Source organism: Babylonia areolata, chromosome 4, assembly GCF_041734735.1.
Source record: "Babylonia areolata isolate BAREFJ2019XMU chromosome 4, ASM4173473v1, whole genome shotgun sequence".
NCBI lineage: Eukaryota > Metazoa > Mollusca > Gastropoda > Neogastropoda > Buccinidae > Babylonia > Babylonia areolata.
In genome coordinates this window covers 17,216,863-17,229,362 of record NC_134879.1, presented here as the reverse complement: position 1 = coordinate 17,229,362, position 12,500 = coordinate 17,216,863, and the positions used below count along the sequence as shown (strand labels likewise).

Here is a 12,500-nt window from a genome sequence, read left to right as displayed (position 1 = left end):
GAGTTCTCTTCATATATTTTTTTTTAATGCATAAGTCAGGGACAAACAAATGGATAGACAGGCACAGAGAGAGAGAGAGAAAGAGAGGGGTGGGGGTGGGAAGCGTGCTTGCAGAAACTATGTAAAAACTTTTTTTTTTTTTTTTAGGTGGGGGGGGGGGGGGGGGGGGTATGTTCACGAACGATGAAATTCATGAGCTTAGAAATGCGCTCTGTTTACATCACAAAACATGCACACAGAGAAACAGTCAGCGAGAGTGAGTATATATTTGTCTTGCCCCGAAACCACAAAGCGAACAGCTTCTGCTCACGGTCACCTCATAACGTATACCCTCAGCTCTCCTTATCCTTCTCCTCCTCCTCTATTCCTCCTCCTCTCTCTCTCTCTCCTTCTCACACACCTCCCTTCGCTTTCCGAACCTCTTCGCCCCCACACACCACCCCTTCCCCCAACTTGTCATACAAAAAAAAGAAAAAAAAAAGAAAAAAAGTTACACACACGCTAGCAGTGTAGGTGAGCCTCGAAGTTAAAGGGGTTGGAGTACTACAGTGTACGCACTATACTGACTCCTATACTACGATTACTTCGACCGCGGGCTGTAGTCTATAGAGTTTGCGCATACACCTTCACCCTTGCCATGGATAAGTGGGTTTGTTAATCTTGGTGCAAATTTGTCCAAGAAGCCGATAAGCTGAATAAGAGTAAACGTTGCGCCACACGAAGGCTTACCCCTGAGACGAAAAGCTTTAAGCGTATATATAGTACAGTACGGAAGCCGAGTGAGCGACGCTTTAATTGACAAGCAGTAGAAGTAGTGGTTGAATATATATATATATGTGTGTGTGTGTGTGTGTGTGTGTGTGTATTGCGAAAAGGGAAGGGTGTGTTTGTGTGGGAATGATGAGAGTGGGGGGGTCGTAGGTGGGGGTTTGAGCACGTCCAACGTTCAGTTCAATGTTGTGGTGTAGTTAATAGATACAGTCTACTAGGTTGGACCATGAGGAATGTCTTCTTCTTCTTCTTCTTCTTCTTCTTCTGCGTTCACTCGTATGCACACGAGTGGGCTTTTACGTGTATGACCGTTTTTACCCCGCCATGTAGGCAGCCATACTCCGTTTTCGGGGGTGTGCATGCTGGATATGTTCTTGTTTCCATAACCCACCGAACGCTGACATGGATTACAGGATCTTTAACGTGCATATTTGATCTTCTGCTTGCGTATACACACGAAGGGGGTTCAGGCACTGGCAGGTCTGCACGTATGTTGACCTGGGAGATCGTAAAAATCTCCACCCTTTACCCACCAGGCGCCGTCACCGTGATTCGAACCCGGGACCCTCAGATTGACAGTCCAACGCTTTAACCACTCGGCTATTGCGCCCGTCATGAGGAATGTCAGCTTCACTGATTCGATTATTACTGTTTCACTGAGTGACTGACTGACTGACTGAGGAGGAAGGGCAGCAGGGTTGGAGGGAACAAGCATGTGTCACAGACAGGAAACAGATCAGCGTGCGTCATAATGCGTCACAACATGAGATTTTTTTTTCTTCTCTTCTCAGTTTGATTTACTCAGACTCTTTCTCTCTGTCTCTATCTGTCTCTGTCTCTCTCTCTCTGTCTTTAATATTTATTACTATTTTTTAATACAGTGAAATACAGCTTTTTGTGGGTAACTTGCTTTAAGAAATCTTTTCTCTTTTCTCACTCATATATATATATATGTATGTATATAGAGAGAGACAGAGAATACACACACACACACACACACACACACACACACACACACATATATATATATATATATATATATATATATGTGTGTGTGTGTGTGTGTATCATCAGCTAGATATGAATAGAGGACCCTGTAGTAGCCTATCTCCACAGAGTTGTTCCTTATTTTTACATGTTAAGGACGCCCACAGATTTGCCGGCTGATTCACATAATATTCAAATTTACCTTTCCGGACCTTCTCGGAACTATAATTCTAACACTGTATTTATTTATTTTATTATTATTATTTTTAAAATCCGAATGTGTGTCGAACCCACGGGTATACTTGAATCCTATGTATCATCACTGCCAGTTGTGTGAGTGACAAAGGGAAGAAAGTTGCCTCTTCAACACGGGAGACAACATTGGCCTACCGTTGTTGTAATTCGGTGTATTTCCTTTTCGCGACCGGGAAAAAAAAAAGGCAAGTGCTTCAAAAATGAGATGATATCTTTCCGTTTTGCAAGATTTTGACAAAGATGAACTGGATTTTTTTTTGGTTAACAACTGGGTTCCCTTTTAAAAATAATGTTGATTTAAAGAACTCATTTGTTTATTTATTTATTTATTTATTCGAGCGTCTTGACCTGGTATCATTAGAAAAAAACAACTGTAGCATTTAAAAAGAAGTACAATCTCTCTCTCTCTCTCTCTCTCTCTCTCTCTCTGTCTCTCACGCTCTCTCTCACACACACACACACACTCTCTCTCTCTCTCTTACACACACACACACACACACACACTCTCTCTCTCTCTCTCTCTCTCTCTCTCTCTTTCTCTCTTCTGCCCCACTCTCTCTCTCTCTCTCTCTCTCTCTCTTACACATCCACACACACACTCTCATTCTGTCTGTCTCTCTGTCTCTCCCCGCCCACTGGAGGAACAATGGCGAGGCTAGCTGTGGTGGAGGGAGGGTATCGATTGGTTAGTTCAGGGCAGTAGAGCGTGGAGCATGTCAATGTCAGCTGAAGCTCGGCAGCTAGGCTGTCAGGTGCTCCTTCTGGGCCACAGTCTGAAAGACGAGTCGTCATCATCGATGCATCATCATCATTATCATCACCATCATCACCATCATCATCAGCAGCAGCCCAATACTAACAAGTGGCTTGAATGAGAGAATTAAGCCAACTTGAAAAGACAACAACAAAAACAACAAAAAATCAAAATGACAACAGAAAACCAAACACACACACACACACACACACCCCCCCCCCCCAAAAAATCCGAACAACAACCCAACAACGAACAACCGTTTCGTTGTCTACACAAAGTTTCTCTCTCTCCCCCCCCCCTCTCTCTTTCTCTTTTTCTCTTCTCCTGTTTCTGCCTCTCACCGTCTGCCTATATTTCTGTCTTTTCCCACTGTCCCTCTTTCCTATTTCCATTGGTGTTATTTGAGAATTGTATATCTGAGCTGCTTCTTTACACTACCTCTTCATGGCTTATATGCTGCAATGGGCATCTCTTGTACTGTCTTTTACTCTCCATCCCTCAAACTTCTCTTTCTCTCGCTCATGTCTGTCTGTCTGTCTGTCTGTCTGTCTGTCTCCAGATGCACATGTGCTGTCAACATCAAACATTTTCATAACGTACGTAACCCCGTGGCGCGCTTTTCAGTTCACGCATAATGAAAAAAAAAAAAAGAAGAAGAAAACATGCGTGTCTTAAAGAAAAAAAAAAAAAAAAAAAAAAAAAGAAAAAGAAAGAAAAAAGAAAAAAAGAAAGAAAGAAAGAAAAGCGACACCTGCTACATCTATCTGCAATGACCGATGCTTACATTATGAAGGACAGGGAAACTGCAAATTCCCGTTCCTTTCTATCTTTCTTTCTTTCTTTCTATTTTTTCTTCTTCTTCTTTTTTTTTCTTCTCTCTCTCCGTTGTATAATTAGTCTGCTTCCCGTAAACCGAACTACCTCCCTGTCTCTTTCTGTGTGTGTTTTTTTTGGTTTGTTTTTATTTATTTATTTTTTGGTCTCCATGTCTCTATCTGTCCATCTGTCTGCCTGTCTGTCTGTCTGTCTTTCTGGGTGAGAACAATCTGGGCAGGGGTACCTTCTGGAAAAAAAAATCATATCAATGGGGACATAGATCATACACTCATGCACGCGCGCGCGCACACGTACACACACACACACACACACACACACACACACATGCTCTCCCCCACGCCCTCCCCCCTCACCCCCTACACACACTCCTTTTCTTTCCAGGGCTGGATAAAAAAAATAACAATATATTTGCTTACTTTATAATCCTCAGACAATAAGATTCATTCATTCGTTCGTTCGTTTGTTCGTTCATACCATTCATTCATTCATTCATTCATTTTCCGTGTTTTTCTGCCTCTTTGTGTGTGTCTCTATTTCTGTCACTCTCTCTCCAGTTGCATAGCCTACTTATTGGCAACTTTGTGCCTGCCATCCGGTATCAGCTATACGTATTCATGAAACTCTCTTCCTTTCTTTTTTGACATTTATGAAAAACAACAACAAAAACAACAACAAAAGCCAGAAAAAAAAAAACAAACTAAGAAAACCAAACAAAAAAACCCATACCATATTTCGCAGTTCTTCGTGATCGATGCTCATATTATATAGGACATGGAAACTGACATTTTTTTTTCATTATGTAATTAGTCTCCTTTCTGGGGAAAGAAAAAAGTAAAAGGGAAGGGGAGACCATTTCTCTCCTCCCTACAGACCTGGCAACTGGAAGACGGCGCGAGAAAGAGGGGAGAGAGGGGAGAGAGGGGTGGAGGGGAGAGAGAGTGGGGTGGAGGGCACTTGGAATATCTTTTCCTCTCTGCTGCATCGGCTGCAGTTTGGAAACCCGGAGCTGCTCTTGGCATCGTGTTTCTTTCATGATTTCCTTGGTGGGACGACAGAAAGCTAAGAGACGCTAAAGCTTCCTTTTGTGCCACTGCTCAAGGGAAATTCAAAAGAAAACTCGGGATTAATAACTCTTGGACGGATGCGTCATGCTATGGAATAAGTTCGTTTCCCTTTGGAAAGGTTTTTTTTTTTTTTTTTCAGAGACGGATACAATGAATGGAGATTACGCATTTGATCTGTAGGGTATTTGATAGCTGGCATTGTCTGGTTGAAGGGGAGGTGAAAAAAAAAAAGAAAAAAAAAAAGAAAGGGCGAAAGATGAGGTGTTTTGAGTAATGACAAACCATGATGCATGTGACAGCGATGGGTCTGGAGGCATGGGTGTTCTTGTTGTTCCAGACGACGAGCGTTCTGAATTTTTCATAACCTTGTCATCCATTTTGCGGTTTTTTTTTTGTTAGAGATCAACAATAAACGATTAAAAAAAATCATAAATAAAATGTTTAAAAACAAAGAAATGTATATTGGTTTGCTTTTTTTTTCAGACCAACAAGAACAACAACAACAACAACAAAACAAACAAACAAAAAAACAAAACAAAACAAAAACAACAACAACAACATAAACAACAACCCCAAACTAAGGTATTTTGCTTATACAGCCCAAACTGATAATGAAATAGTGGGGGCATGAGAATTTCCATACCAACCTTTCCAATCAAGAGGTTTGCGAAGGGGGCACATACATCACATTAAGTCATTCATTAATCATTGTGTCGTGCAAAGGAGTTAATTACACGCATGCCGTAGAAATGCTTGCCATTATTATTATCATATATATTCTCTCTCTCTCTCTCTCTCCCCCCCCCCCCTTCTTTTTTCCTATTCTGCTCCAAATTTGCAGTGAATTAATAACAACCGTACCGATCTCCGTAGTTGCTGAACGACGGCTGAAAACGATGAAACGATAAAACCCTCACAGTGTCGACCCCCATTGTACAGAGACACCCTGTAGCTGTCAGCTTTGATAAAATGCGATAGATATCCGTGATACACCTGCTGTTTTTTGGGGGGAGGGGGGTGGGGGTGTGAGTGTGAAGGGCAGCCAGCTTGACAGCAGACGGAAGGTATCCCGGGTGGGAGGGGCGAGAACGGAAGTGAGACATCACATCGGCATCCGAGCGGCCATAGCTTCGTTACCAAGGACGAGCACTCTTAGTTGTATAGTTGTTGTGGCATCTTATCTCCTCCTCCCACTTCTTTTTTTTTTTTTTTTCTCCCCCGTCTTCATACTCCTCCTCCTCCTCTTCCTCCTCCTCCTCCACAAACAGCTAACCTTTCTGGATGGTTCACATAGTTTTGTGTCAACGTTTTATCGTTTTATTTTATTGTACTTTTTTTTTTATCCACATGTCAATGTTTTTGTTTGATTGTTGTTGTATCACAGGCCAATGATGCCAATTTCTTTTTCAGGGATGAGTTTGATTCCACGCGGTCTGAAAGGTCGTCCATTTTGAGGTGTTGTTCGACGGGCGCAATAGCCGAGTGGCTAAAGGGTGGAGTTTTTTCGATCTCCCAGGTCAACATATGTGCAGACCTGCTAGTGCCTGAACCCCCTTCGTGTGTAAACGCATGCAGAAGATCAAATACACACGTTAAAGATCCTGTAATCCATGTCAGCGTTCGGTGGTTTATGGAAACAAGAACATACCCAGCATGCACACCCCCGAGAGCGGAGTATGGCTGCCTACATGGCGGGGTAAAAACGGTCATACACGTAAAAACCCACTCGTGTACATGCGAGTGAACGTGGGAGTTGCAGCCCACGAACGCAGAAGAAGAAGAAGAAGAGGTGTTGTTTTGTGCTGGCTTTTATCATCTTTAAGTATTTAGGTGATTTTTTTTTAAGGGAGTGGGGTTAGAGTGGGGTTAGGGGCAGGAAATAAAATGCAACTAATTGTTGATGTTTTAAAAATCAAAATGAGATTGTGTTAGTATTAAACAAACCGGCACACAAAGACACACATCTGGGTAATTAAGAAAATAAAAAATCGATCTCCAGTCCAACCATCTCCCCCCTCCCTCCCTCCCCTTTTGCATTTATTCCATACATCTTTGCAAAGTTATTTTGAAAATAGCGGAAGAATTCGTTGTTCAGTTGTTACCTTCACATATTTTCCCTATACTATCATGTTGCACGAGTGGAAAAAAAACAACAACAAAAAACATGTACCTTAAGTCCGGCGCCTCTAGTTGGAAAACTATGTGTGTGGGGTGTGGGGTGTGGGGGTTAAACACAATGCGCATGCTTAATCTTGCTCACTGCCACTCGGGGATGATTCGGGTACCAAGTGGCCTGTCGTTTCAATACCCGGGGTGCCCAATCTACGGGTGTCAGGGTGAAAAGTATCGGGTGGTTATAGAAAACGATCTACCCAGCCTCTGATAACCTTTCTCCATGTGGAGTCCGGTAGTGGCGTACGTAGGTTGCCTGACATTCACCTGTTGTGGGAAGGAGAATGAGGAGAAGTGTGTGTGTGTGTGTGTGTGTGTGTGTGTGTGTGTGTGTGTGCGTGTATGAGAGAGAGAGAGAGGGTACACGCGCTCGTGCGTGTGTATTTCTTCACTGGCTTATTCTATATTTTGTGTGTGGGAGTTTATTTTAATTCAAATACAATCATTTTATTTTAGACTAATCTAAATATAATTGCACCCTTAGCTGTTAATGACATGAAAAAATTAAGAACTCACACACACAAAAAAAGAAAAACAGAACAGAAAAAAAAAGATAAAGAAAAAAGTTTTGTTCTTTATTTATTACTTCAAGAGCTCTTTCAAGTCTGGTCTTAAAAACCCCACCTCTTCTCCAAAATAGCCTCCCTTCCCTGACTCTTCCTTGTCTTCAGTTTTTTTCTCTCCAGTTTTCGAGTCATGCATGCGTGTGAATGACTGATGCGAAAGCGCTTTGATTTGTCTCTGCACAAGATTCAGCGCTATACAAATATGATAATTATTATTTTTACTTTCGATTATTTTTTGTGTGGGGTTGGGACAGGGTTGTTTTTTTTGGTTGTTTTTTGTTGTTGTTTTTTTGCACATTTGTTTGTTCGGCTTGTTTGATTTTTTTTTCGTTTTATGATAACTCCATTGGACGTAATGTTTATATTTTGGTTATGCCGAGTTTGTGATTACGATCGACTGATGAAGATAGATTTATTATTTTCGCTTGGACTTGTGAAGATGAAACGTAAGGGGTGTGAGTCTGTTAAATACCTCCACACCTACGTCTTCCCACTCCTTCCTCCCTACCTTTATCCACTGCTGTTAAAAAAAAAAATTAGAAGAAAAATACTAAAGAAAAATACCCCGAAACAAAATTTGAGAAAAGGGAAAACTACTCACACTTCCGCTCACTCCGCAGTTGAGTCATATTGCTATTCACTATTATTGTTAGTGCTATATAGCATGCCTTATATGACCTGTATGTCAAACAGGGTTTTCGAAGAATAAAATCAACAGGGAAAACGTCCATCGGAAAAAAAAATAACAACAGTGTTTACAGTGTGATATTTTGATGTAAGAAGCCGTTTTGAGTGCTTTTTCTGTTTTCTGATCCATACTATCTCTAAGTAGTTTTCAAAGAGTGATGACATGGTCCAATGAACGACGCCGCACGATGTCATGTGATTTTTTTTTTTTATACTCGACATTAATGACCCCCCCCCCCCCCCGCCCGTCCCCCTGCCTCCCCCCCCCCTCCCTGTAACACGGAGAAGAAACAACAACAACAACAACTTCAAACAGGACTGCCTGAGACTCTGACGAGAAAGAAACTTCATTTCTGATCGACTGCGATTGCACGTGTGACATACTCGGTTTTATGAACAGGCATTTTCGTATTTTTACTGCGTGATTTTTTATCCTGTGGAAATCACTTTTGTATGACATTGACCTGTGCTAGTGCTTAAACTTCCTTCGGTTTAGAGGCAACATTACGCTTCTCTTGATTGCACTTCTCTAATCTTCATGGTCACTGATGATAATTGTGAACTGGTTCGAATACTTTTTTTTCCACTACCCATACAGTTACTGCAGGTCCTGTTGTTCTGCAACTATGGTGTTATCATTTTTACTGCTGCTGCTGTTAATTCTGCTTTTGCTGCTTCGTGTGCTGTATAGCTGTTGCTGCCATCTCTCTGTCCCTTTCTTTCACTTTTATATGCGTTTTTGTTTTTGTTTTAAGTCCGTCAGTCTGTCTGACTGTCTTTGTCAGTCTGATTCTTTTCATCTCTCTTTGACTCTTTCCCCACGCACGCCATATTATCAAAACTGCTACTGTTCCCAAAACAATTATCAGATGGAAAGTCACAAGTTTTGATAGTCCTGCTTCCTGTCAGCACAGAACGGAGCCGCACCCTTTTGTTCCCACGATGGGTGTAAGGAATGTATCGTCCCACAATCGGGGACAGTAATGCTATCAGAACTTGTAGGAGCTAAACAATGGGTCAGCGTAGGGGTAAGCCAATCAGTCAGTTCATACGGCAGATCCCCCCTCGGAAGACGACGTGATGCAAGAGACTAGTGATAGTAATTATAATCACCCTTGCAGGTCGCGGACTAAACAGGCGGCAAAGGTTGTTCCGTCTGAGACAAGAGACTGACTCGGACCTGGCACTAATCTGGCTGCGGCTGATACCGAACAGCGACCATTCAAACAGGATTTGGTCAACGCTGTGTCCTGACTGACCAGAATCAACAGAAACGCGTTACTCGCTTTAGTCACCTTCACACCTTGCTACTGACCCAAAGCCCGATAACTTGTAGATAACGTCCGACCATGATCAAACCTATGTGCTGTTAAGACTCCTGATTGACATATCGCCAGCAAGATTGCTGTGGCGGAGACGGGGCGAAAGGCCGAACAGGCCCTCCTGTGTCGCTTGAAGCACGTGTAAGGAATTTACAGCTTCCATCGGGTGATTAAGACAGGAATAGATGTAAGTGGGCAAGAACTAGAAAGTGTAAAAAAGGATCGATGTCGAAACACCAAAGTGTTAGAACGCGTGCTTTATGGACGGGAAAGCCACAATCTGGGTGTAGAGATCTGGGGCTGTTATGTGTGATTGTTGGGAAGGGGGTGAGAACCTAAGGACGAGGAACAACTGTGAAGTGTTGGAGCGTGGGCCAATTCGTTACGATCAGCTCCAATTGGCCTACAGCCTTTGACGGCTGTCTTTGTAGCGGATGTCCAGAGGAATCTGAAGAGACGGGAAGTAGGCTGCCAAAAGATTAAACGGCGATCAGGATCCGGGCCTATCTGCGGGCCGGACAGATGTGTGGGCTAAGTGTGGAGCTCCCCACACTCGTGGGAAAGGACAACAAGGCCCAGACATCAGGACAGGAAATGGTGTAACTACTCATCGGTGAAGCTGAGCTGCCACATGAAGACCTCTCGTAGGGGGGTGGGGAGGGGTACTAATTAAGTCATTTTCACCATCAAAAGCCTCTTGCGCCTTCTTCGGCAAGCTTTCCGTAGGATGACTACATCATATTAAGACCTCCTTCCACGCTAGCGTGAAGCTTGTAGACGAAATCTGCGTGAGATCGACTGACCATGTGTGAATGATTTCTGACAGTGTAAACGGAGACATCCTTTGCGTTGTTGGACTCCCATTAAATCAGACTATACAGGACACGTGTTGACATGTCTGGCATTTACCAAGACCCTTCCTTCCAAATTAAGTATGGCAACACCAAACATTTGAGGCATCCTATGACAAGGCCTGTCCTCTTGAAATCCCTTTGCCAAAGAAACCTAGGAAGTAGCAAACCATCGGCAGCATCAACATAACAAAATATCACGTGGCCAGATCGGGGAACTGTGTTAGAAAGCAGAAAGTAACATGAGAACGACCACATATAATCCAACATCATACAAAAGCGATTGTAATCAACTCCCTTTACGGATAATCCAAAAGACATACAGAAGCGATCGCTTCGGAGTTTATAGTAGCTGATCCCCTATGGTTCATCGACATCGGAAAAGTCTCGCACCCAATCAACGTGTCAGAAAAAAAAAAGTGCGGGAACAGTACCCGTGAGGCCAAAGCCTACTGTGTCAAGACACATGTCTTGGTGTAGGGGGGGGGACAAACCGGATAGTTACACTTAACACTGCAACCTTGGCACCTTCAGCCCTATAGAGAGGGAGGGACCTCAGGGAGGAGAGTAAGAACCCTTCAGTGTCTGTGCACACACAAACAACCGATACCTTCTTGAACCGGCAAAGGAGACACACAACGAAGCGCCCTTCTTCCCCATTCAGCTTATTGTCACCCCCTCCCCGGCCTCCTCCTCTCTTTCTCCTCCTCCTCCTCTTCCTCCTCCCTGTAACGGGAGGTAAAGAGAGGAGAAAGTAAAGCGGTGTGCGCCGTAAACCCACCCCGACACGAGCTGATAAGATGTGTGTGGGGGGCGAGGGACCGTCTTTTGTGTTGAATGTTTACCTTTAACACCTGTGGTGGACTGCCTCCACGACCCCAACCCCACCCACACACACACACACACATACACACACCACCATCCGCGTCTGAACTGTCCTTTCCCCGCTTCTTCTTCCATCCTTTTACTCGTTTCTTAGCTCTCTCTCCCCCTCTCACACACATTCTCCCCACACAGCCACCACCACCACCACCACCACCACCACACCACCTCTCTGCCCATCCTATCACATCCACCAACACCTTACTGTTGCCATCTTTAAATAGTTAATTTATTTGAATTTTTGGTAGTTATTTTCAGCAACAGCCCCATGCAGTGATGGCCTAGAGGTAACGCGTCCGCTTAGCAAGCGAGAGAATCTGAGCGCGCTGGTTCGAATCACGGCTCAGCCGCCGATATTTTCTCCCCCTCCACTAGACCTTGAATGGTGGTCTGGACGCTAGTCATTCGGATGAGACGATAAACCGAGGTCCCGTGTGCAGCATGCACTTAGCGCACGTAAAAGAACTTACGGCAACAAAAGGGTTGTTCCTGGCAAAATTCTGTAGAAAAATCTACTTCGGATAGTAAAAACAAATAAAACTGCACGCAAGAAAAAATACAAAAAAAGGGTGGCGCTGTAGTATAGCGACGCGCTCTCCCTGGGGAGAGCAGCCCGAATTTCACACAGAGAAACCTGTTGTGATAAAAAGAAATACAAATACAAATGCCTTCCCCGTTTAAGCAAATTACAGTGACATGAATAAGTTGTCACACACACACACACACACACACACACACACACACATCATTGTCGTCATATATATATAATCAAAATAGTGATTCCAATAGTTACTCCCCTCTGGCCGCATCTTGCTATCTGCATGCGCGGACGCGCGCGCGCGTGTGTTTGTGTGTAACCTCATTACGCTCATCAGTCTATCCGTTTCAACAAAAATGTTGGAACTGCTCAAGATTGACAACACAATTACAAGATCTTGGTGGGTAATTGCTCACTGAATGAACAAGCTGCAATCGATAGCTCTTGTGTGTTTCTTCTTCTTCTTTTCTCGTCGTCTGCCACTCCCTCTCTCTCTCTCTCCATCTCTTTGTTCAGGTTTTCTTTTCTTAGTGTTCTTTCTTCTCTCCTTCTCTCGTTGTTTGTTTCTTTGTTCTTCTTTCTTGTTGTCCTTTGTTTGTTTTTTTGTTTTTTTTCCTGTTTTTCTTTTCGTTGTTTTCCTTTCTGTTCAACTGCTATATATATATATATATATATATATATATATATATATATATATATATATGTCATGGAGCCAATGCGAAAAGTGAAAATAATTGTGAAGTCAGTGGAACACGATGTTACTAGCTTTGAAAACATTGAATGGATTGGACGGGAACGCGTTTCCGCGCTCAAA

General features: G+C 43.2%; 1 protein-coding gene across 1 annotated transcript in view; it reads left to right on the top strand.

Moving 5' to 3' along the window:
- LOC143281399 (uncharacterized) overlaps positions 1 to 12,500 on the top strand; it is a 46,153-nt gene that overhangs the window by 18,295 nt on the left and 15,358 nt on the right. The gene's annotated exons all lie outside the window — the stretch shown is intronic.